The sequence below is a fragment of the Balaenoptera borealis genome, assembly GCF_965194805.1.
Source record: "Balaenoptera borealis genome assembly, chromosome: 5".
Classification (NCBI taxonomy): Eukaryota; Metazoa; Chordata; class Mammalia; order Artiodactyla; family Balaenopteridae; genus Balaenoptera; species Balaenoptera borealis.
This window is the reverse complement of record NC_138862.1, coordinates 113,261,522-113,288,056: the sequence shown is the minus strand read 5'-3', so window position 1 is coordinate 113,288,056 and position 26,535 is coordinate 113,261,522. Positions and strand designations below refer to the sequence as shown.

General features: G+C 35.4%; 2 long non-coding RNA genes across 2 annotated transcripts in view; both read right to left on the bottom strand.

The window, feature by feature from the left end:
* The window catches only part of LOC309629968, an 820,276-nt gene that overhangs the window by 393,513 nt on the left and 400,228 nt on the right, over positions 1-26,535 (bottom strand). The window lies entirely within an intron of this gene.
* On the bottom strand, positions 8,871-14,920 carry LOC309629249. The gene is made up of 2 exons (XR_014244951.1): positions 13,982-14,920; positions 8,871-13,918 (listed from the first exon to the last, which is right to left on the bottom strand). It is a non-coding gene; the product is annotated as an uncharacterized lncRNA (long non-coding RNA).

Here is a 26,535-nt window from a genome sequence, read left to right as displayed (position 1 = left end):
ACAGGGAAGATAATCAACAAATAAGCAATGCAAAAAATATATAATTTGCTATATATGTGTGGGTATATATGCACATACACATACATATGTATATAAAAGTGATTAGATACTATGATTAATATCTGGAATGAAACAGACTGCTGTGATAGAGAATAATGGAAGGAAATTGCTTTAGCAACTTGGCTAGAAAAGACCTCTCTAAGGAAGCAATGTTTATAATCATGATGTTCTTTTCTAATAGCATAATGTATATAGTTTTCACCTTTTTCCTTGTGTTGATGTGTCATACGTCTATTACTGAGGTGGGGAGTAATTTAATAACACTTGTCATATATATTTTATTTGAATATGTTTCTCAACTTGTCAGTTTTAAGTTACAGATTTCATTATATTAAGTCTTTTCATTCAGAATTACATATTATACAAATTTCAGAACATAATTTATCAGTGAAGCCAATATTTACCCCTGTATGTCAACGTGATTTATTTTAATTTAAATCAATTATTAGTACAACTTTGTGTTTTGCTCTGTGTCCCCCACTAGACTGTCAGCTCCATAAGGCAGGAAGTGAATCTAGTGCCTAGCACCTCCACATATGGTGAAAAGTCAATATTTTTACAAAAGAATCACCTAAAAGTAGTTTCTAAGATGAATATTAGCAGTATAATCTATTATCATTACTTTTTCAATAGGGCCTAATTTTTCAGGTATTAAATACTTTCTACTCTTGAAATAACAAACTTCACTCCCTCTTCACAAGTGTGAAGGTTGGGCACCTTAAAAAGAAAACAAAAATTGATGTTCCCATGCCAAAATGCTGGTGATGGGGAAAGCTACTTATGAACATTAAAAAGTATATATCGTTTGTGCTTGGTTTTCTCTATTCCCTTTAATAGTCTGATAAAGGACCCTCTTTTATTAGATAGGAAAGCAGACTGTTGGAGGAATCAAAATAGAGACTTCTTTGCAGATCAGTATAAAACAGATTCCAGTCACTTGAAACATCTATTCTGCTGTTGGAATGGTGGGATAATGAGAAGCCTGGGCAACCTAGAGCAGAAATGTGAAAATGGCAGCAGGTAAAATCACCAGCAACTGATAAGAACACTGCTGAACTTTGAAAAAATACTGTGTTTTTCAATCTCTCCACACTTAATTATATTAATTATGAGTCTTGTGTGTATACTCTATTAGTTGTTTGGTCAAAAATAAGTCATTTCATGTGTTTGTCTGACTTTATTGTTTTCATATAGAGAATTGCTTTCTACAATGAATTACTTTTCACAGTTAAAAAAAGCAATAAAAAATACGTGTTCCTGGGGAGGAGTTGGTAACATGGGCCTTTTCATATGCTGCTAGTGGTGTAAATTAATTCATTCAACAAATGTTATGTGCCAGGCAGGGTTCCAGGTGCTGGAGATATGACAGCCATCATGGAATTTACATTTTAATTGGGGAGATATAAGTACATATATAATAAAAAAAAATGGTATTTTATGCTATGGAGAAAAATAAAGCAGGTTAAGGGGAATGGAGAGTGTCGGACTTTGGGGAAGGGGTTTGGTATGATGCCAGGGTCCAGGTCTGAATGAGATGGTTAGGCCCTGCTTTTTGTTTTAAAGGGGTTTTTAAGTAGGAGTAATATGACTTGTTTTAAAAGATTCCCTCTGGCTTCTGTATAGCCTATTTGGGCAAGATTGTTGCATAGAAATGGGGTAGGAGGACATTATAGACATCTAAGCAAGGGCAATAATGGCTGGGATCGATGAGGTAGCAATGGAGGTGGGCAAGTGCTCGAATTCTAGGCATACTGGGAAATACTATTTTGGGGTATATAAAATAGGTTTGGAAACATGGATGGACCTAGAGATTACCATACTAAGTGAAGTAAGCCAGACAGAGAAAGACAAATGTATGATATTGCTTATATGTGGAATCTAAAAAAAAAATGATAGACGCGAACTTACATATTATACAAAATAGAAATAGGCCCACAGACATAGAAAACGAACTTATGGTTACCAAAGGGGAAAGGTGGGAGGGAGGGATAAATTAGGAGTTTGGGATTAACATATACATACTACTATATATAAAATAGATGACCAACAAGGACCTACTGTATAGCACAGAGAACTGTCCTCAATATTTGGTAATAACCTATAAAGGAAAAGAATCTGGAAAAGAATAATTTGAATCACTTAAGCTGTACACCTGAAACTAACACAACACTGTAAATCAACTATACTTCAATAAAAAAATAAAAATGAATATAAAAAAAGGCTTGGTCAAGGATGATTTTAACATTTTTGGCTTGAACAATTATATGGATAGAGTTGGTATTTCATCAGATAAAATCTGCAGAAGTTGGTTTGAGGGAAGAAACTCAGAGTTTGTTTTTTTAATGCGATCAATTTGAAATGCCTATTAGAAATCCAATTGGAATTGTCAATACAGCAGTCTAGAGCTCAAGGGGAAGGATCCAGACTGCAGAAGTGATCTTGGGATTGTCAAAGTGTAAATGGAATTGAAATCCATAAGACTGGATAAGATTCCATCAGAAGCCAAACTGCACGGAGAATGGGAGAAGAAAGGCAGTGAAAGCAGAACTATTGGATTCGATTTCCCATGAGGGAGACAACAGAGCTTAGCAAGTAAGAGTATAAACTCTGTCCTCAGAGTGTGGATTGACTGATTAATCATGGATTGATTCTTTAATCATGGAGCATAGGTAAACAGTAGTTTTAGGGTTACTTACCTCATAGAGTTATTGTGAAGATTAAACAAGAATCTAATCACAAAGGGCTTAACATATAATTACTCAATAAAGGTTAGTCCTTATTGGCATCATCACGCTCATCATTGATAGGGGACAACTCCTAAGGAAAGATGTTTGATAATATATGTGCTAATGCTCTTCAGAGGATAAAAGGGAGTGGTAGACAGTTCAAGTTTTTACTCCCATCACCGCGCCTCATTTTTTTCTGCCCCTCCTTTCATGTTTCTTTTATATAGACCTCAGTTACTTAGAGATACCAACCATATTGTCCATATCTCTCCCTATGTTTAATTTTTCAATCTCTTTGACTTCGATCTCTGACTTTGACTTTATTTATTGTAATATAAGATGATACTGGCTTTTAAATGGTTTATGCTACATGTAAGCCCAAGGTTACACACATACAGTAGTCACTCACTGGTCAAGGGATCTTGATTAGAAGGAACAAATAAGTGACCAGATAGTCAAAGATCTGCATTCAAGCGAATGGGAAACCAGAAAACCATGTAGAAAAGAGAAAAAGAGTTCAGGGGGAACTCCTTTGTAGACAGGGAAGGTGGAAGGAGCCAGAGGTTAAGAGAGATGTTCTTCAGAAGATGAAGAGCAAGAAGAGGGTACTGACGATGCTGAGGTATGACCTGGGAAGGGTTGTTTGTTTCCAGTAAAGGAATAAGTAATATAGCCACATTAGCTGCATTAAATTAGTGACCTCAATCAAAGAAACAGTGGTATTACGATTAAAAGCCAGTTATTTTCCTCTATGTTGGCTTCATTCAAATTCAATATTGCTAATTATCGTGCATCCCAAGTCTAAGTAAAATCAGGCAATGAGCCTAAAAGAATTCAATACAGTATGTTTCTATTTTGGCAAAATTGCCTTAATAGTAAACAGAAATGAAGTTTTAAAGATTAGAAATGTATTTGAAAGAATCCACAATTCCCCTTCTTTATGTAGTTCTCAGAATTATCGGTAGAATTTTGTTTCCAGGAACTTCTATATTTTAAAACTACAGGTCAATTTGAAAAAAATGATGGTGTTATTTAATCTTTTACAGTTAATAATCAATAATTTGTTTAAATCTCACAAGTTCATATCTAGTAATAACAAATCATAATTTGGGGATTTTTCTAGGCAGGTACTAGAAGCATTAGGAAATGTTTAGGACAAGTATGTTGACCTGGGGTCTACAGAATAAGGAGGGTCCATGGATAAGCTTCAGCAGCTCCATAAGCCTCCCTGCAATTACATGAAAACTTGTGTATTTGTGTCCCAGTGAGTTTTTCTGGGGATAGGGTCCAGAAACACTAGAGAATTCCCAAACTGATTCTCATTTTCTTAAAAGTTTTTGCCCTGCTTTACAGAAACTAATTTATCAACTCTTTAAAGTAAAATGTATATCTCAGAACATTGATGGACTATAAATTGGAAGGCTTGAAAATATATCAGCAATGTATTACCTCTATGCAGACACCTCTGATCTTCTGTAGTCATTTTTCTCAAAAATTATTTCTCCTAGAAATAACTGTTGTTTCTCCTAGATAAAGTTGTTTAGCTTCTACAGTTAGATAATGAGAGATGCTGAATTTAGGGTGTTTTTTTCTAACCACTGTTTGCCTCTGGCAAAGACATCTATCTAGGATCTGACATGCCTCTGGGTCAAAACCACCATTTATGAGTTTCCTTTATTCTCATCCCAAGAGCATTGACCCATTTAGCTAGAGGATGGAACAGAGAGGTTTGGGGGGCTGTAATAAGTCATCTGTATTTGTAATGAAACCCCACTTTGCTTGATTTTGATGGTTTTAGAAGAATGTTGTGGGGAACAGGAGGAGAAATAGTTGAGGGAAGGGGAGAAAGAAGCAAGGACAGCATAAAAGGGCAAAGTTAAAAAGAAACTTTGCTATACAGAAACATATTTACTTCTTTGGTGCCTGGCAAGTTTGCAAATGCTGCATTACTAATTTAATACGCGAGGATTTCCAGTTCAGTGAATACGTTTTGTGCAATCAGTTAACAAAATTATTTGTTACGTATATAGAAGATACCTAGTGCGGTTCTAGTCACTGAAAAGGGCAGAAGAGAAACAGAAATCACACCGTCATCCCTTAAAGGATATATAATTTGATGGGAAAATTAAACACTTTGTCAAATAGAGTCTCACAGATATAATATACAGGTATCTACCCACATGGATACATATCTAGATAGATAGATAGATATCTGTGTGTATGTATAATCAACTAAGTTTATTAAGACTGGTTTTAGATTTCTCTCATTCATCTAAAGCATGTTTAATTGAAACATTTAAAACATACAGACAATTGTAGAAGATATCAGTAAGATACTCAACAAGAAGGTTAAACTGATACTAACTTTGACATTTTCTTTACATTTCCTTTTTTTTTTAATGAAATGTTTTAATTCCAGCTAATACCCATCCCCCCTTCTATCCTCTCCCTCCCCAAAGGTAAACACTGCTACAAAGTTGGTATGTATCATTCCCATGCACTGAACTGCATATGTTATCCATTTTTTAAAAAAAAATACATTTTGTAAGTCTTGAAACTTTGAATAAATAGTATCATGCAGTACCTATAATTTACTGATTGCCTTTTCTCATTTTTCATTGTTTTTGTATTTATATATGTTGATACACTTCAATCTAGTTCATTCATTTTAAGAGTTATTCTGTTAATCTGTTACTATGCTTAAAGAATAGTTATACCAGTTTTTATAATTTTGCTAAATGAACATCCTTTTGCACAGGTGTAAAGTGTTCTCTAGAATAGATACCTAGAAGTGAAATTGCTGTGCCTACATCTTCAACTTTACCAGCTACTGTCAAATGCTCTCTGATCTGCTCTCACCAATACAGAACTTTGTTTCTTCACATCCTCATCTACTTTTAGGGTCATCAATTTTGCCAGTATTATACCACGAGTTGGAATCTCACTGTTGTTTTAATTTGCTTAGTCAAGTTAAGCACCTTACGGGTGCTTGTTGACCTTCTAGGTTTCCTGTTTGGTGAACTGTCTGTTCCTTTCCTATGTCCATATTTTATTAGTTTGTCTTTATTTCTCATGGATTTTTCCCAGCCTAAGGCATATCTTTTCACTTTGTTTTTAGGGTCATTCTTTGAACAGAAGTTGTAAGTTATAATATCATTCAGTTAACAGTGTTTTCATTATGGTTCATATTTCTTATGCTTTATATGAGAAATACTTTGCACATAGTAGTTTGGAAGGAGGAGGGCATTCTAGACGTGGAAGCCATAAAACTAGAAATTAATTAGCATGGTGGAGGACAGCAAGTAGACTGGCTTGTTTTAAGAGATAGAACCTCAAGGAGCCATCTTGTCTACCTTTGAAAATATATATATATCAGACATAGAAAATGATAATAATTCAGGCAACTTGAAGTAAAATGGCAGGGCCAGCTCAAGAATGAAGGACGTGACTTTTGACCTCAGTTGTGCCAGGCTTATACAAGAACTGCTAAGGCTGAAGGGATCACTATGTTGGCACGTCTGTGACCATTTGAGGCCCTGCAGTGTGCCAAGGAACACAAACTGGGAAGCTCTGGCATTTTGCCATCAGAATGAATGAACATTAAATTATCTAAATTCAGCAAAGGTCTGCCAAAGATAATCTCAGAGGTACAATTTTCACAGCCCCAGCACTGCAAAGTCCAACAAACCTCTCTCCAGGAAACGTTTCCTCCTATCTATCCCAATTCCTTATATCTTACGCCCATCCTATTTCTGAGGCTATCACTTTATGCAAAGGAAGGGCAGGCATGTTTTTCTCCCTGGATCATTGCTCTTAGATTAAAGTTCCTAATAATTGACAGGCTTTCTCAATTGCTTCTTCCAGAAATATTTTTAATCATCAGGTTATTAGGGTAACTTTAAGCTGAAGTATTAAGAAAACCGATTAAACGTACACACTAATGCAAGAATTTTTTTTGCAATTCATTGTTTTGCAATCCTCTCATTATTATTCTTGTTCAACTCTTTCTACGATGTTGTACTTGATCTGTTACAAGCAAAGGACAGCACATTTTTATAAAGCTCATTTAAAAAATTACAGTTGATACTGGTATAATTTTAAAATTGTCTTAGTAAATATTTTGAAAACTCACGAATGTACTTAATCTGTCATACTTTCCTCTCAAAAGAATAAGATGAAAAAAAGAACATTATCAGATTACTTCCACACACACTCAAAAGATACGTCACCACTAAAAACAACTGTATAGGAAAGGATTTGAAAGAATGAGGCCAATTAAGAAGTAGTTCACTGACACAGTAATCAGAGTTCATCAATTTAAAATCAACATCCATCATTCCTACATGTTCTTATGGGTACCAAGTCAGTCAAAATAGAACAGAAGGAAAACATATATCAAGATTCATCAGAGTTTAACGACAGTGACAGGTGCATGCTTCTCAAGTAAAAACATACATGTCGATGGGAAAACAAACCAGCTACTGCTAGATTTGTGTAAACTATTAGTACATCTTAGAAAGTAAATACTGCTCCCTGGCATATACAATTATGGATTTTGATTAACACCTAATTTCTATAATTTTATGTAGATGATTCTAACGTTTTACATAGGTATATCTGCCCTCCCTTTCACACACATAAAATTTGGCTAAAATAATATTCTGTAAGGAATCTTCGTAAGCCCTCTGACTCTCATGCAGGCTAAAAGTTTGAGGACCACTGCTTTAGTCCAATGACTGGAAAGAGTGTGTTGCCAAACATGTATTAACAGCTTAAATATTTACATGTATTCTGAATGTGTATGAAGGACATAATTATATACATTATTAAAACCCTATTATATCAGGTGAAGAAAATTGGGATGTAGTAGTATCTATTCTATTGCCCATTAGTCACTGGTTTTCCTTTGAAGTATAACCCACAGTGATCAACTATTTTAACTTAATAGCAGAAATAAAAAGGGGAAGTCTAAGAGAATTTTGTACTGGCTGGAAAAGAAAGCAGGAAGCATATTCCACATCAAATTTTTACAGAATTTTCACAAAGCATAATCAAGGCATCATGAAGTTCCTATTGATGTCATTCTCAAATACACGCAGACGGGAAGAACTATTGCCTAATGCCTCGATCTCATTACATGTATCTGCTTAACTAGAGATCTGTTTAGCCTAGGCTAAAATTTGATTTAATACATATAAAAACAGTAATAACAATTAGAGAAAAATGTGGTTTCAGATAAAACAATGAGAAAGCAGCCATGCCCTGTATCAAAATCTAGTATTAGGTCTAAATATGTAAATCAAACTAAAAAACATCAGGCATACCTCACTTATAACTAAAGTGAATGGACTGTTTATATATTGCTAACAGCCAACCAAACCTTTCAAAAGCAAAAACAAACAAGAATTGTTCAATTTCATAATTCCCAAGATGTGAGGAGAAAGACAAATTTAGTTTAGCTGCTATAGTTTTAAAGTATAACTGAATATTTTTTCTTTTTCTTTTTTTTTTAAATTTTATTTATTTATTTTTGGGTGTGTTGGGTCTTCATTTCTGTGCGAGGGCTTTCTCCAGTTGCCGCAAGCGGGGGCCACTCTTCATCGCGGTGCGCGGGCCTCTCACTATTGCGGCCTCTCGTTGCGGAGCACAGGCTCCAGACGCGCAGGCTCAGTAACTGCGGCTCACGGGCCTAATCGCTCCGCGGCATGTGGGATCCTCCCGGACCAGGGCTCGAACCCGTGTCCCCTGCATTGGCAGGCAGACCCTCAACCACTGCGCCACCAGGGAAGCCCTATTTTTTCTTTAGTTAAGAAAAATGAACATTAAAAATCTTGACCAAATTATTTATTTTAAATATTTATTCCAGGAATATATAATGGAAAAATTTAAACTTTAAAAATACCCAAATTACTTTAAAATTTTTTTTTAAATAGCATAAAAACATGCTTTTAAAAAATTACAATTGGGTAGATCACTTAGAGTTTTATCTGTATTGCTTGGAATGCTCTGAAATTGGGATATTTTCGTATTTTTATTGTGGTTATGAAATGAAGATTAGGAAAGAAATGCCACTTTTTTTTAATGTAATAAGATTGTGTTTGGTTGCTTATTATTGTTTTCATAGAGAACTCATTTTGTTTTTATTCACTAAGTTGTAACTTCATTGTCTTGATCATTATTCACTATGAATATTCCCTATATTGTTTAAATTTATGCCTTTGAGTTCAGTTTCTATTGAGTTTGCACTTATTGTCTTATAGCCCACTGAGAAAAACATTAAAAAGATGGCATTAAGAGAAATGCTAAATGTAAAACCCAGCTTTATCAATTCTAATATTTATGCAGTTAATTTAATTTAGCTTTGCATAAAGTCAGTTGAATCACTGAAATTTGTTTTCTGTTTTCATGGTTCTAATCACTACCTAAAATTTTGATATATTTTAGTAGGAAATAGTCTAAGTGGAAGTAGCGTGAGGAGAGCACTAACTTATTACTTCCAAAATCTAGAGGGAGTCCCTTACTCCCACCCCATCTCATACCTCACTACCATCATGAACAGAGTAGAGGCGGAAAGAATGACATGCTGTGGAGTAGCTGGGTGTTAAGAGACATGAATTCTAAACCTCCTAAATTGATTGCGGTTGAGATCCCAAAGTAATACCCGCTACTGAACAATAACCAGCAACTTGGAATTGGGGCTACTTTCCCACATGACTCAGGCTGCTGAGGCAGGTTTAAGGATAGGTGGGGTCTCTCCATTGGGAAACTAATATTTCCATATCTCTGTATAGTGAGGGTTTCTGAGCAAACATTATAGGCAACCTGAGTTCAACATGAGTGAATAGAAAACAAGCCTTAGACATTACAAATAGCAAAATATCCAGAAAAGATATACAAATTTCTCTCTCCTGGAGCCATTTGTTTCTATTGGAAGGGGATGTAACAACCAAGGGACCTCCTCGCTCCCTTCCCAGAGAGGATTTGTTTGCAGTAGAGAGCAAAATTTTCTCTCCCTTTTGTGCAGGGGATGAAAGACATTTATGTAAGAGTCCCTAGACAAGCTCCAAGATTCATAATTCTCAAGTCCTCTCCTCTCCTAAAGAGCCCCTACTCTTTACATATAGGGTAATATATGCCCTCATCATATTGTCCCAAAAGAAAAATGAGTCATGGGAATCAGCACTAAGATTGCTATGTAAATAATCAGGCTGCATCTAATCCAGAAACTTCATGCTTACCGTCAGGATAAAACAAATATAGAAATAAAAAGTTATCACTCTCCCTATGCTCAAACAAAGGAACTAATCTTCTTCTATAGTTCTATTCTAACAGACATATGAAGAATTCTGTTTCCAATAACTGCACAATGAAATTATTTGCAGTCAGGTATGAAATGCCTATGAAAAGTAACCATGTACTATGCTATAAAATAACTGTTGAGATATTTTAAAGAATTACAGAAAAATACAGAACATGATCTGTAACCACAGTGGAGTTCAGTTAAAATCTGAGACAAAAAGAAAACAAGGAAGGACAGATATTTAGAAATACTTCCAGATAATCCATGCAAAGAGACTATAGAGAAAATTTTTAATGATAAATAGATAATGTCAGAATCTGTGGGATATAGCTAAAGAGATATTCAGACAGAAATGTATAACCTTATAGCCATGAATTTACAGAAGAGAAAGACCAAAATTTAATGAGCAGGAGGTTCCAACTTTCAAAGTTGAGACGAAGAACAAATAATCCCAGAGAAAATATAAAAGCAGTATCAGAGCAGAAGACACTGGAATAGAAAACCAAAATCAGAGGGCAGCAAATTTAAAAGTTGGTAGTTTGATAGTTATTATCAACTGGAAATATTTACTAAGGAAAAGAGAAGAAACATTTGTCAGTATTAGAAATGTAAAGAGAGGCATATTTATAGATGCAGCAGATCCAAACTGAATGTTTTAAAGATCATTAAAGGAAATGCCTCAGTAATTTAGTATCTTCCTAGAAAGAAATATCAAATCTGGGCAGTTTTACAGGTGACTTCTACAAATACTCAAAAAAACCTGATAATTTTAACATTACATAAAATATTGCAAGGAATTCAAAGATATTTACTTCCTACCTGCTTTTACAAGATAAACATAATATTGATACAAAAAATAGACATGGAAAATATGAGAAAAGAACATAATCTTTATCACTGATTATGGTATAGCCTCAACCACTTCCCCTAGGGTGTAAGCACCTTTTAATCCCTGAATGATTAACAATTAATAAATTTTAAGTAAATCAAAACCATAATATTTATATGTTTATATGAAGAACTTTTTATATATTTTGTTTTATCTATTTGTAATGGTCAAAAAATCTTGTCTATCAGAGTAGCAGGCCAACATTGTGACTCTAATGCAATTGTGTTAATGAGGAATTGATTTAGACTTATGATTTTAATTTGAAATGAGTAAATATATCATTGAAGCAAATAAAATAATAAGTCATTATGTTTGTTAGATTTATAAGAATTAAGTACTAAGCATGTTTTTTATTGTCAAATTAAACAGTAAAACTACTTAAAAATAAATATACTATATAACATTTATGTGTGTACTTGGAATGTTTATATGAATTGGTTAAATAGAAGAAATTAATCAAATCTTCTTAGATATGATTCTACTTACATACCCAGGCAATATTTATAAGATGTAGCAGTAATTTTTTTGCAGCATCATGGCAAATACTATGAGATGTAAGATGTGCTAGAGAAAGGACAAAAATGAGTTTCTAAACATATGTAAAGAAACTCCAGGCTGCAAATCCCTTACGGACAAAACCTCACAATTTAATTCATTGATTAAATTAATTGCAATGTGGTTAGGTAGTGAAGAATCTCAACTCAAATTATGTAATAAAATCTATGAAAGATACCCTGGTTCAATGAATAGATGAGGGTAGTGAATAAGACACCAGATGGCAAAAACGGAAGGCAGGGGATTTGAAGATACCCATTTCTAAAAGAAGAGATCTAGCTCAATAAATGCCAGCTAAGGTCAAACAGCCTTGAAAGATTTCCTCAGCACTCCCTGTTCTAGCACTAATTTTAAAGGATGATTGATTCCACCATAATCCTAAATCTTCAACCAAGTGGCTTCAGTCCTACCAAGATGTAATTCTGCCTCCCCACCCCAGCTTCTTTTAATATATTGTTACCTCCATAAAAAGTCTTGTTACCTCCACAAAGTGTGAAAATAAGTTATTTCTTTCATAATTACTTAAGAATAAATTTTAAGAGAGTTAAGTACATGTAGTAATGTATTTGAAATAACAGTGCATCTTCAGTAATGCTTTGTTTATGCTTTTAAATGTTAGATATACTCAGGAGAATATGAGTTACTAAATTTTAAAGTTTCCTTTATTAGATTTACAAGCATTGCTTACATGCTTAGAAAAATGCAGGTATATAGATTGACAAACTTCCCTGTCAGTTGTTTGAAGGGCTTGAGAAAAATCAGATAAATCTGGGACTATAGTCTGAAATATCTAAAAAAATTTAATTAAACTTTATTGTAAATGCTTTTAAGTATCTCAAGGCATTTAATCTGCCAGCTCTATTAGCTATGTATTTATCAAAGTGAAAGTGATTTTTAAATTTTAACACCAAATTACTAGATTCATAAAGAAAATAAGAGGCTTAATGATTTGGGCATTTAGGTTTAAAAAATCAGGTTCCTTTTTAAATATACAACTTTAATGAGCTGAATTCCAATCAAAGCATAAGTAATTCTAAGTATTCCTTTTGTATACTAAGATGCTTTTTTTACACAAAATATATACCCTAGTCATAATTTGGAGGCTGCCACGCAATACAACATAGTAGTTGGTTACATGTACTTGACTTTGCAAGACACAGAGACCTGGAATGGAATTTCAGCTCTACAGCTTAATAGCTACTTCACTGGACAAGTTACTTCACCTCCCTGAGCTTGAGCTTTCAACATTAACATGGGAATGATAATAGTACCTAATCCTTTTGATGATTATGGTAGGTAAATGACCTATTTCAGGTCCTGGTAAAGAGCAATCATGCAAATGGTAGTTATTTATTTTTAACACAGGCGAAGTTAGCTAATAGCACATGTCCAATATTAAGTGTCCAGTGAGATCTGATTTAGTAAGGAAAGACTTTATGGAGGTAGGTGGGTAGGATTTACAGGACGAGAGAGGGGACAGCAGGAAATTTCAGGTTGTGGCTCAGAAGCAAGAAATCACAAGGCAAATTTGAAGGTCTGTAAACTAAAATTTTCCAAAGGTTTATGTTGAGGAAATAATTATGAGCAAATGGATTAACTTCAGATTGTAGAGAACCTGGAACAACAAAGGAGTCTGAGTTTAAACTAGATGTTATGCAATAATGGCTTAGATACTAACAACTGTGAAATATAAAAAGATAAGTACTAAATATTGGACACTGGAACTAGATTTCAATGGAATAATTGTCAAAATGATACTATTTGTAGGCTAAAATATATAGGATGCAAAATTGCTTCCCAATAGAATGTTCTAAGAATAAAATTAAGTTTTACTGAGTGGAAATACATTTGAAACTGCATAACATTGTAACTTTCATGAATTTGATTTTTGAAGATGACAGGTTTATTTTGTTAATCTGTTTCAGAGATTTAAATGATTTTACCACAGAAATACTAAGCTAACACAAAACCTCAATTCCAAGTGATAAAAAGGTGATGAAATCCTGAAGAAAAAAGTGTTATTCGTTTTGGTTATGAACTGAGAAAATGGCACTGAAATACACTGATCCTTCAGGAAGCTTCATGCCTTCACATGATGATATAAACCATATATTGCCTCAGCATAGGATGTTTAAAACTAATTTTCTTCCATGTAAAGCACAAAGAATTAATCTGGCATCCTTTTCAAGTTAGAAATAAAAAGAAGCTTTTAAAGAAAAAAAGTTGACTGTTGAGAATAAAAACTACGTATATGTTACTTTGAGAGATGAATTTCTTACACAACAACAATTTTCTTAGGGGAATAATGCTTAGTTTTACAATAGATGTTTTGTTTATATAATTTTTTGTCTATTATTCTTTTATGTGAGACTACAAAAATTGGTAAACCTAAAGAAAAACTGTTTTTACTGATATGCTTTTTGATCACTGAGACTACAAAAATTGGTAAACCTAAAGAAAAACTGTTTTTACTGATATGCTTTTTGATCACTGAGGAAAAAATTAGCCTGGTAGTTCTCAAAATGTGGTTTCCCTACCAACAGCAGCAGCGGTGTCACAGGGAAGTTTAGAAATGCAAATTCTCAGGTCCCACCCCAGATATTTGAATCAGAAACTGGATATAGGGCCCAGCTGCCAGTGTTTTAATAAACCCTCCAGATGTTTCTGATGTACACTAAAGCTTGAGAACAACTGATTTAAACTACTGCTCACTGGATTCGAGATTTTCACTGAACTTTAATTATGGTTATGTATAATTAATAAAAAGGAATGTAAATTTCTTTTGTCAAAACGTTATTTTTCTGGAGGGTTCAAGATAGCAGCGCAGAAGTTCCTGAACGTACCTCTTCCCACAGACACAACAAATCTGCAACTACATATGAAGTAATTCCCTCATAAAGGGACCTGAAAATTAGATGAACAGAGCCTCCAAAACAAAGAGTAGAAGGATAGAATCAAGATGGGTGGGAAAGGCAGAGAGACAGCCTCATCAAGGTAAAAACCACACACCAGCTGTGGTAATCCCCAATTGGGAGGGACCACAAAGGTATGGATCTTTTTCCTGAGGAGGAAGGGGTTCAAGCTCCACAACAGGCACCCCAACCCTTAGATCCTGCACAAGAGAGACAAGCCCCCAAAACACCTGGCTCTGAAAACCAACAGAGAATACGTGCAGGAAAACCACAGAACTCCAGGGAACAGAAATCTTGCCCTCAAAGGACCCCCACACAATTCCCATGACATGAATAGAGTGCAAAAACACTAGATTGAAAAGCTCATGGACCATAGGTGAAGGTGACCCACTTACTAATCTTGAGACATCTGGAGGCAGGAACCAGTTGGGACATTCCCTGGGGACTGAGACACTGGTGGGAGGCATTTTGGAATTCTCCCTCTAACCTGTTAGTGCTCATGTGCATGTCCCACTGAGAGACCCACCCACCCACCCTGCGGCTCAGTCAGGCCTCACAACTGACCAAGAAATAACCCCACCTACCAGCACTCCACAGTAGCCTTGGCCAGACCCTGCGGCCAGGCTGCGTCCAGTCCCTTCCACTGGCACCCTGCAGCCCTCCCATTGCAGGAGGGCACACATAGCCCACATAGGGCACAGCCCTTGAATGCCTGGCTCTAGTGGCCAGTTGGGAGTTAACTTCTGAGCCCCACAAGATATCTCCTAAATAAGCCCACTCTTTCAAGACTGGGAGAGAGAGCTGATTTACCTAACACATATAAACAAACACAGAGAATTAGGCAAAATGTGGAAACAATATTCCAATCAAAATGACAAGGCAAAACCTCAGGAAAAGAAGAAAATGGACATAAGCAATCTACCTGGTAAAGAGTTCAAAATAATGGTCAAAAACTTGCTCACCAAGAAATCAGGGGAAGAATGGACAAACATGAGAATTTCAACAAAGAGACAGAAAATATAGAAACAAACAGAAGTGATAACTGAACTAAAAAATACACCAGAGGGGTTCAACAGGAGACTGGATGAGGGAGAAGAACAAATCAGTGAGGTAGAATATAAAACAAAGGAAATCACCCAGACAGAGCAGCAAAATGAAAAACAAGAAATTTTAAAAAGTGGAAATACCTTAAGGAACCTTCAGGACAACATCAAGTGGAAAAACATTTGCATTACAGGGGTCACAGAAGGAGAAGAGAGCAAGAAAGGGCCAGAAAAACTATTTGAAAAAATAGTAGCTGAAAACTTTTCTAACCTGTGGAAGAAACAGACATTCAAGTCCAGGAATCCCAGAGAGTTCCAAATACAATGAACCCAAGAAGACCCACACCAAGACACATTACAATTAAAATGGTAAAAGTTAAGGATAAAGTGAGAATACTAAAAGCAGCAAGAGAAAAATAACTTATTTTGTACAAGGGAAATTCTACGAGGCTCTAAGATTTTTCAGCAGAAACTTTCCAGGCTAGAAGGGAGTGCCATAACATATTCAAAGTGATGAAAGGAAAAAAAACCTACCACAACAAGGTTATCATTCAGAATTAAAATGAGATCAAGAGTTTCCCAGAAAACAAAAGCTAAAGAAGTTCATCACCACTAAGTCAACCTTACAAGAAATGTTAAAGGGACTTCTTTAAGAAAAGAAATGGCACTAATTAAGAACAAGAAAACTTATGAAAGTAAAAACCTCACTGTAAAAGGTAAATATATACAAGTAGTGGATCAATCACTTATACAACAAGCATGAAGGTTAAAACAAAAAGGTAGTAAAGTTAACTAAAATTACTATAATTAGTCAAGGGATGCATAAAACAAAGATGTAAAAAGTTTCACTGAAAGTATAAAGCATGCGGTGGGGGTGGGGTTTAAAAAATAAAGGTATGGAATGTGTTCAAATTTAAGTTGCTACCAACTTAAACAGGCAACTATTTACATAGAGGGTTACATGTGCACCTCATGATAACCCCAAAGAAAATATTTATAGTAAACACACAAAATAAAAGGAGAAAGAAATATAAATATAATGCTAAAGAAAGACAACAAAACACAAGGGAAGAGAGAAAAAGAAGAAACAGAGAAGCTACCAAAACAGACAGAACACAATTAAAACGGCAATAAGCACATCCTATCAGTAACTAGTTTAAATGTAAATGGACTAAATTCACCAAATGATGTAAAATGGCTGAAGAGATTAAAATCACAAGACCCATCTATACGCTGCTTACAAGAGACTCACTTCAAAAGAAAGGGCACACACAGACTGAAAGCTAAGAGATGGAAAAAGATATTTCATGCAAATGGAAATGAAAAGAAAAAGCTGGAGTAGCTATATTCATATCAGACAAAATAGACTTTAAAACAAAGACTGTAATAAAAGACAATGAAGAAAAGTGATAAAGGGGTCAATCCATTAAGGAGACATAACATTTGTAAATGTATATGCACTCAAAGGAGCACCAAGATATATAAAACAAATATTACAGACATAAAGGGAGAAATCGAAAGTGATACAATATTTGGGGACTTTAACACCCTGCTTACATCATGGATAGAGGGACTTTCCTGGTGGCACAGTGGTTGGGAATCTGCCTGCCAATGCAGGGGACAAGGGTTTGACCCCTGGTCCAGGAAGATCCCACATCCCGCAGAGCAACTAAGCCCGTGCACCACAACTACTGAGCCTGCACTCTAGAGCCCGTGAGCCACAACTACTGAGCCCACGTGCCACAACTACTGAGCCCACGTGCCACAACTACTGAAGCCCGTGCACCTAGAGCCCGTGCTCCGCAACAAGAGAAGCCACTGGAATGAGAAGCCCACATACCACAACGAAGAGTAGCCCCTGCTTGCTGCAACTAGAGAAAGCCCGTGTGCAGCAACAAAGACCCAACGCAGCCAAAAATAAATAAATTAAAAAATGGATAGATCATCCAGGCAGAAAATCAGTATGAAAACATCAGCCACATTAGACTAGATTGACACACACACACACACACTCTCTCCATACCATATTTTATATATACATATATATGTATACTACATATATATATAACATTACATATATAACATTACATACATATATATATATATATATATATATATATATAAAACATTACATATATATGTAACATTCCATCCAAAACCTGCAGGATGCACATTGCACATTCTTCTCAAGTGCTTCTCAAGTGCACAGGGAACATTCTTTAGGATAAATCACATGTTAGGTCACACAACAAGCCTCAATACATTTAAGAAGATTGAAATTATATCAAGCATCTTCTCCAACCACAATGGCAAGAAACTAGAAGTCAATCACAAGAAAAAAGAGGGAAAAACCACAAAAATGTGAACAAACAACAAGCTACTGAACCACAATGGGTCAAAGAAATCAAAGAAGAAATTAATACCTAGAGCTATATGAAAACAGAAATACAACATACCAAAAACTATGGGATGCAGCAAAAGTGTCATAAGAGAGAAGATCATAGCAATACAGAGTTCCTCAAGAAACAAGAAAAACCTCCAAATAAACAATCTAACTTCACATCTAAAGAAACTAGAAGAAAAAAATGATGCCCAGAGTTAGTAGAAGGAAGGAACTAATAAAGATTAGAGTAGAAATAAATGAAATAAGGGCTAAAAAACATTTAAAAAGATCAGTAAAACTAAGAGCTTGTTCTTTGAAAAGGAACAAAATCAACAAACCTTTAGCTAGACTAAGAAAAAAGAGGACTCAAAATCAGAAATAAAAGAGAAGTTACAACTGGTACCACAGAAAGACAAAGGATTATGAGAGACCACTATGGGCAATTATATGCCAACAAATTGGACAACCTAGAAGAAATGGATAAATTCCTAGACATACACTCTTCCAAGACTGAATCATGAAGAAATATAAAATCTAAATAGACTTGATTACTAGCAAGAAGATTAAAATAGTAATCAAAATCTCCCTACAAACAAAAGCCCCAGGACCAGACAGCTTTACTGGCAAATTCTACAAAACATTCAAAGATTTAGTACCTACCCTTCTCAAAACTCTTCCAAAAAATTGAAGAGGAAGAAAATCTTCCAAATACATTTTACAAAGCCAGCACTATCCTGATACCAAAACCAGACAAGGATACCAGAAAAAAGGAAAATTATACAACAATATCCTTGATGACTATAGGTTCAGAATTCCTCAACAAAATAATAGCAAACTGAATTCAACAATACATTAAAAGGACCATACATCTTGATCAAGTGGGATTTATTTTTTCTAGAGACACAAGGATGATTCAACATTTACAGGATACACCACATTAACAAAATGAAGGATAAAAATCATATGATCATCTCAACAGATGCAGAAAAAGCATTTGACAAAATTCAATATCCAGTTATGATAAAAACTCAAGTGGTATGAAAGGAATGTACCTTAAACATAATAAAGGCCATATACGACAAACCCACAGCTAACATCATACTCAGTGGTGAAAAGCTTTCAGCTCTTCCTCTAAGATCAGGAACAAAGATGGTCACTTTCACTTTTATTCAACATATTATTGGAAGTCCTAGCCACAACAATTAGGCAAAAAATAAAACGTATCCAAATCAGATAGGCAGAAGTAAAATTGTTTCTGTTAGCAGATGACATGATACTGTATTTAGAGAACCTTAAAGACTCCACCAAAAAACTGTTAGAACTAATAAATTCAGTAAAGACACATGTTACAAAATCAATATATAGAAATCTGTGGTGTTTCTATACAATACTAGAAAACTATGAAAGAAATTAAGAAAACAACCACATTTATAATTGCATCAAGGAAGAATAAAATACCTAGAAATAAATTAAACCAAGGAGGTAAAAGACCTGTACACTGAAAACTATGACACTGATGAAAGAAATTAAAGAAGACAGATAGTTGGAAAGATAGTCTATGCTCATGGACTGGAAGAAATAATATTGTTAAAACATCCATACTAGGTAAAGTTCAATGCAAACCCCTGTCAAAATGCCAATGTCATACTTCAAAGAACTAGAACAAAAGAATTCTAAAATTTGTATGGAACCACAAAGGATCCCAAATAACCAAAACCACTTTGAGAAAGAACACAGCTGGAGGTATCACACTCGCCAATTTCAAACTATATTACAAAGCTGTAGTAATCAAAACAGGATGGTAGTGGCACAAAAACAGACACAGATCAGTGGAACAGGACAGACAGCCTAGAAATAAACCCACACATACAATTATTATATGACAAAGGAGCGGTGACATACAATGGGTTCTTCAATAAATGATGTTGGAAAACTGGACAGCCACAAGCAAAAGAATGAAATTAAACAACAAAGAGTATACATAAAAATTAATTGAAAATGGATTAAAGACTTGAACATAAGACTTAAAACCATAAAATTCCTAGAAGAAAACATAGGCAGTAACCTCACTGACATCAGTCTTAGTAACATTTTTGCGGATATGACACCAAAAGTCGAGGGAAACAAAAGAAAAATAAACAAGCGGGATTACATCATACTAAAAAGCTTCTGCACAGCAAAGAAAACCATCATCAAAACTAAAAGGTAACCTACTGAATGGGATAAAATATTTACAAATCATTTATCCAATAAAGGGTTAATATTCAACATGAAGAACTCATGCAACTCAACAGCAAAAAAAAAAAAAAATTACAAAATGGTCAGAGGACCAGCGTTGACATTTTTCCAAAGATTACATACAGAATGGCCAACATACACAGGAAAAAATGTTCAACATCACTAACCATCAGGGACATTCAAATCAAAACCACAATGAAGTATCACCTCACACCGGTTGAACGGCTAATATCAAAAATACAAAAATAACAAACGTTGGAGAGGTTATGGAGAAAAGGGAATCCTCATACACTGTTAATGGGACTGTAAGTTGTTGCAGCCAGCATGAAAAACAGCATGAAGATTACTCCAAAAATTAGGAATAGAACTACCATATGACCCAGCTATTCCACTTCTGGGTATTTACATATAAACACTAGTTTAAAAAGATATATGCACCCCTATGTTGATTGCAGCATTATTTATAATAGCCAAGAAACAACTTAAGTATCCACTCATGGATGAATGCAAGTTATGGAAACAACTTAAGTGTCCACTGATGGATGAATGGATAAAGAAGTTGTAATATATATATGCAATAAAATACTACCTACCAATAAAAAAGAATGAAATCCTGCTATTTGCAACAACATGGATGGACCTTGAAGGTTAACATGGATGGACCTTGAAGGTGTTATGCTAAGTGAAGTAAGTCAGAGAAAGACAAATACTGTATGATTTCATTCATATGTGGAATCTCAAAAACCAAAATAAAACAAAAGCCAACTCATTGATACAGAGACCAGATTAGTGGTTACCAGAGGGGAGAGAGACTGGGCAAAGTGGATGAAGGGGGTCAGCTGTATGGTGATGGATCCTAGCTAGTCTTGTGGTAGCGATCACTCTGTTTGCAATAATGGGCTAAGCAGGCTCTGCCAATTTCCTTAGAAACCCCATCAACTTATATAACATCATTTCTCAAAGGAAAAAAATGTCCAAATAGCTAACCTTGCTAACAATTCCGTACTTAAGGACCTCTTGGTCTAAATTAGCATTATCCGGGAGAAATACAATGTGAGCCACATGTGTAATCTTAAATTTTCTAGTAGCTATATTAAAAAGGTAAAGAGAAACTGATGAGTTATTTAATCCAATACATCCAAAATATCACCAAGTTAAAATGTAATGAATATAAAAATTAATACAATATTCTACTTTTTTTTTTAGATTAAGTCTTTTGATTTGGCATGTACTTTACACTTGTAGCACCCCTCATTTCAGACTAGTAAAGCATCATAGCTAGTGGCTATTGTATCAACATCACAGTTCTAGCTTCAGAATTAAGTTGATTTTCCTGAGACGTAAAAAAAAATTAAAAACTGAAATAACATTTATTCACCCAAGTAAACTCTTATAAAAGGCTATACTTATCTGTCTATTCCTCTTTCATAGAACTAAAGTGTAGGAGGACTTAATATATATATATATCATATTTGGTTGGGGTTCAAGTGTGAAGTTGCTAGAAGAAGTGCTCTTTTTTCTGTAACTCTTTAATTCTAAGGTAGATAGATGGACATATACCTAAATTTGTTTTAGAATGTTTCTTACTGAGCAGTGGGCCTAAACGTCATTTTTAGTATTTCTGTAGCTCTGGAACTATTTTAAGCAATAAAATATTTATGTAAATATTTTACGTTACACTAATAAAGACCTGGAAACGTTAACTTAAGCCATGATTATAGTGGCTATTTACAGTTGGGCTCACTTTGAAGGAGGAATAATCAAACAGAATTTTGCCAAGGTGTACTGGAAATCCAGCTTAAGGAGCTAATGTCTATTGCCATGAATATTTCAAGCCTATCTTGGCGAAATTATTCTCATTTTGTTTTTCCTCTAATTTTTCTGTAGGTTTCCAACATACTGAATGTCCTCATCATTAGCATGAAAGATATCTGAAATCATCCTTATTAGTTTTAACCATTAACCTCTCTTATTTTGGTTTCCTAAATAATGAGATTTCGCCACTTTCTCTGAACATCCTTCATTTGCTTCTGCACTAGAAAGTTTATAGTCTCCTTTCATAAGTATAGTATAGATTTTTTTTTCCCACTGTGAAAGGTAATTTAAAATTTTGGGGAGCTAAATATTCTAAAACTATTTTTCTTTCTAAAGTGATAGTATATTTTGATTTTTGTAAATTGTATTTGAATTTTTTACCATCACATATCCTTATTAATAGATATGCTAAGTGTTATAAACTCACAACAAAAAAATCATTTTTAAGGGATTAAATATCTTTTACTCAAATAAGTGTTATTTAAATGTCCTCAAATCAGATACTTGACAAGAATAAATCAAAGAATAAATCGTGGTTCAATAAATTAAAATTTTATCCCTTAAGTATTTTTTAATTATTTTTTAAATTTGTGTTATGATGAGTCATTTTTCAGTCACAAATTTCCCCTCTACTACCCTCTAAAAATTTTGAGGGTGAGAAAGCTATTTGGTTGGATAAGTCTTGAAACTCATTAAAAATGAGTAACTACAGCAACCTCTATGTCACATCCCACTCACTTCTGCAAAAGAAATGACAAGATGTGTCCAAAAGCAAAAGAAAAACCAGTCATGATATTCCATTGTTCCAAATTTTGAGCTATTGTGTAAAAGTGAATGATCAACTACATATTCTCTTGAATCCATTATCCCATTTTCTTTTTAATCAGATTTGTTGTGGGTTTCTTCCCTTTTTCTTTTTTTTCCCCTTTGTTGCCATCTATTTTTGGAAACATTCTAGGCTCTATTCCTTTTTAGAACACTGACCTCTAAGCATACACATACTCTTGTTACTTTGATCTTAGGCTAATATGTCTCCTGAGCCACCCTCTATTATCTCTTTTGCCTTATCTAAGAGAAAGAAAAGAAAAAAAACCTCTACTGTTCTAAAGAGGGATAGTTATAAAACTTAAGCCTCTAGTCTAATTCCGTTTTTCATCATTTCAAACGAAGCATCCAGAGAGAAGATGGCTTTTCTGTCTTTTTCAAGATTCAACTGATATTTTTCCATCTTGTTAAAGGACTTAGAATTTTAGTCTTGTCAAAGACTTCAATAGTTTACTATAACAAAAGGCTTGTACTTCAATAATACTCCATAAGTTTTTTTAATTTTTAATTTAATTTTTATCTTATATTGGAGTATAGTTGATTTATAATGTTGTGTTAGTTTCAGGTGGACAAAGTGATACAGTTATACATATACATACATCTATTCTTTTTCAGAATAATACTCCATAAGTTCTTAAGTGAATCTTTCAACATACCCAAGCCTATTTTACACATGTACTCATTAAATGCAACCAAAGTATTTCCCCAGACCTCTAAGTCCTTCATATGATGAAGCATTAGAAAAGGCACCTTACATGTGTGTATGTTTCAATTATGCCAATAATTCCAGATTTCCTACAGTGGCACATCCATTCTCTAAGACAGTATTAGGTTCCCGGAGCACTGCCTTTCCCTTGAGAGAGACAAGAGAAGAGTTGACTCTTGGAACAACGTGGGGGTTAGGGGCACTGATCTTCCACATAGTTGAAAATCTGTGTATAACTTATAGGCGGTCTTCTGTATCTGTGGATTCAATCAATGCGGTTCTGGGTTCGTGTAAAACTGTAGTATTTATTCTTGAAAAAACCCACGCATAAGTGGACCCCCTAGATTCAAACTAGTGTTGTTCAAGGGTCAACTGGAAAAGTATCTATTATGTCCTCCATCCACACACTCACATCATGCTCAAGCCCACCTATGCCACACTGGTGTGGAGGGCCATTTTTTCATTTAATAGGCCACTGCAGATAATTTATAAACTTTTAGTTATGAAAATCACTAGTGAGGTTAAATTAAGAATCAGAACTGCCACCTTCTAAAACATGAAGGTTATCACATTCTATTTCACTGCATAGTAGAGACTTCTGCAGGTGTGCTATTATCTGGGACACCATTTGCCTACAGGCTGAGATCAGCGTATCTCTGGAAAAACTTTTTTATTCCTCTTTAATTGTGTTTTACCCTACAGGGCACTGCCCTCTTGTACCTGATATACTATCATTAGATAGTCAGTCTGTAGGTTAAGGCTTTTCATCTTCAGAAGTTCTCTATCAAAATGCAAATTTCCCACAAAGGTCTATGAAACAGACATGCTAAGAGGCTATTTATTAGGAAGAATCCTCGGGAAGCTGGAACTCTCAGCTCAGGATTCTATTACTTTCTAAGAGTATTTTGATACTGATTTGAAACCGGAGGCAAGCAAAGAATGACAAGAGTGTTCTCTAGGGCCAGGGCAAAGAGGAAAGGAATAGGGCCCAGAGCAAAACAGAAAGGCAGATCTAAAGGCTGATAATTACGTTCTGAGTCAAATAGCATTAATGAGTCATCTGTCATCTGAAAATGTTCTTCTCATTCATGGTTGGAGAGAAGTGCAGTTTGGTGGAAAAATAAACAGCTTGAATTCAAAAGACCTGAACTTAAGGCACTCACTGAAAGAGCAGTGCAATATAAGGTGGAGCCAAATCTTGAGGTTTTAAGCCAGTATCATATTCACCAGCTATGTGACTTCAGGCAAAACTACTTCTTAGTGAATCCAAGCAGGACCCTGTGGGGTCTTCCCAAGTATAAGCCCCTCCACAGCCCCTGCTTCTTGTTTGGCCTTGCCCAAGTTTCAAAGAGCAGATTCAAGCAGTTACTAATTACAGAAGTGAGGGAATGCAGAAACAAAGGAAAAGCAGTCAAGCAAGAAAAGAAATGATAGCTTAAACAACAGTTCATAAAACAGAGTCACACCAAGTCCCCAGGGAGTGGCCAGGTTCATAGGTCAATCTTGAATGGAACTGGCTTCCTGCTCAAGACTGATGCTTCTTCAGGTTTCTGAGCACTGTCAGGAACACCTTGAGTTTGGGATGTACCTCCCTTGATCACCTGAAGCTTTCCTAGACAAAGACAAAGCAGCAAAGGAATGTGAGGGAGGAGTACTTCCCAGAACTTCTGCTGCCAGTGTCCTTGACCCCAGTGAGTCACAGCCACCACTTGCCTCTGCAGGAGACCCTCCAACACTAGCAGCCGTGTGTCTGAAAGGGTCTTGGTGCTCTGGCCAGGTGTCAGGCCTGAGCCTCTGAAGTGGGAGAGCCGAATAAAGGACATTTAAACCACCAGAGACCTCACAGCCCCACATAATATCAATCAGCGAGAGTTCTCCCAGAGATCTCTGTCTCGACGCTAAGACCCAGCTCCACTCAACAACCAACAAGATCCTGTGCTGAACATCCCATGCCAAACAACTAGCAAGACAGGAACACAACCCCACCCATTAGCATAGAGGCTGCCTAAAATCATAATAAGTTCACAGACACCCCAAAACACACTACTGCTCACGGTCCTGCCCACCAGAAAGACAAGATCCAGCCTCATCCACCAGAACAGAGTCACCAGTGCCCTCCAACAGGAAGCCTACACAACCCACTGAACCAACCTTACCCACTGGGGGCAGACACCAAAAACAACAGGAACTATGAACTTGCAGCCTGCGAAAAGGGGACCTCAAACATAGTAAGTTAAGCAAAACGAGAAGACAGAGAAATGTGCAGCAGATGAAGGAGCAAGGTAAAAACCCACCAGAACAAAGGAAGAGGAAGTAGGCAGTCTACCTGAAAAAGAATTCAGAGTAATGATAGTAAAGATGATCCAAAATCTTAGAAATAGAATGGAGAAAATACAAGAAACATTTAACAAGGACCTAGAAGAACTAAAGAGCAAGCAAACAATGATGAACAACACAAATGAAATTACAAATTCTCTAGAAGGGATCAATAGCAGAATAACTGAGGCAGAAGAACGGATAAGTGACCTGGAAGATAAAATGGTAGAAATAACTACTGCAGAGCAGGATAAAGAAAAAAGAATGAAAAGAACTGAGGACAGTCTTAGAGACCTCTGGGACAACATTAAACACACCAACATTTGTATTATACAGGTCCCAGAAGAAGAATAGAGAAAGAGAGGGTCTGAGAAAATATTTGAAGAGATTAGAGTTGAAAACTTCGCTAACAAAGGAAAGGAAACAGTCAATCAAGTCCAGGAAGCGCAGAGAGTCCCAAACAGGATAAATCTAAGGAGAAACACGCTGAGACACATATTAATCAAACTATCAAAAATTAAATACAAAAACAATATTAAAAGCAGCAAGGGAAAAGCAATGAATAACAAACAAGGGAATGCCCATATGGTTAACAGCTGATCTTTCAGCAGAAACTCTGCAAGCCAGAAGGGAGTGGCAGGACATATTTAAAGTGATGAAAGGGAAAAACCTACAACCAAGACTACTCTACCCAGCAAGGATCTCATTCAGATTCAAGGGAGAAATTAAAAGCTTTACAGACAAGCAAAGGCTAAGAGAATTCAGCA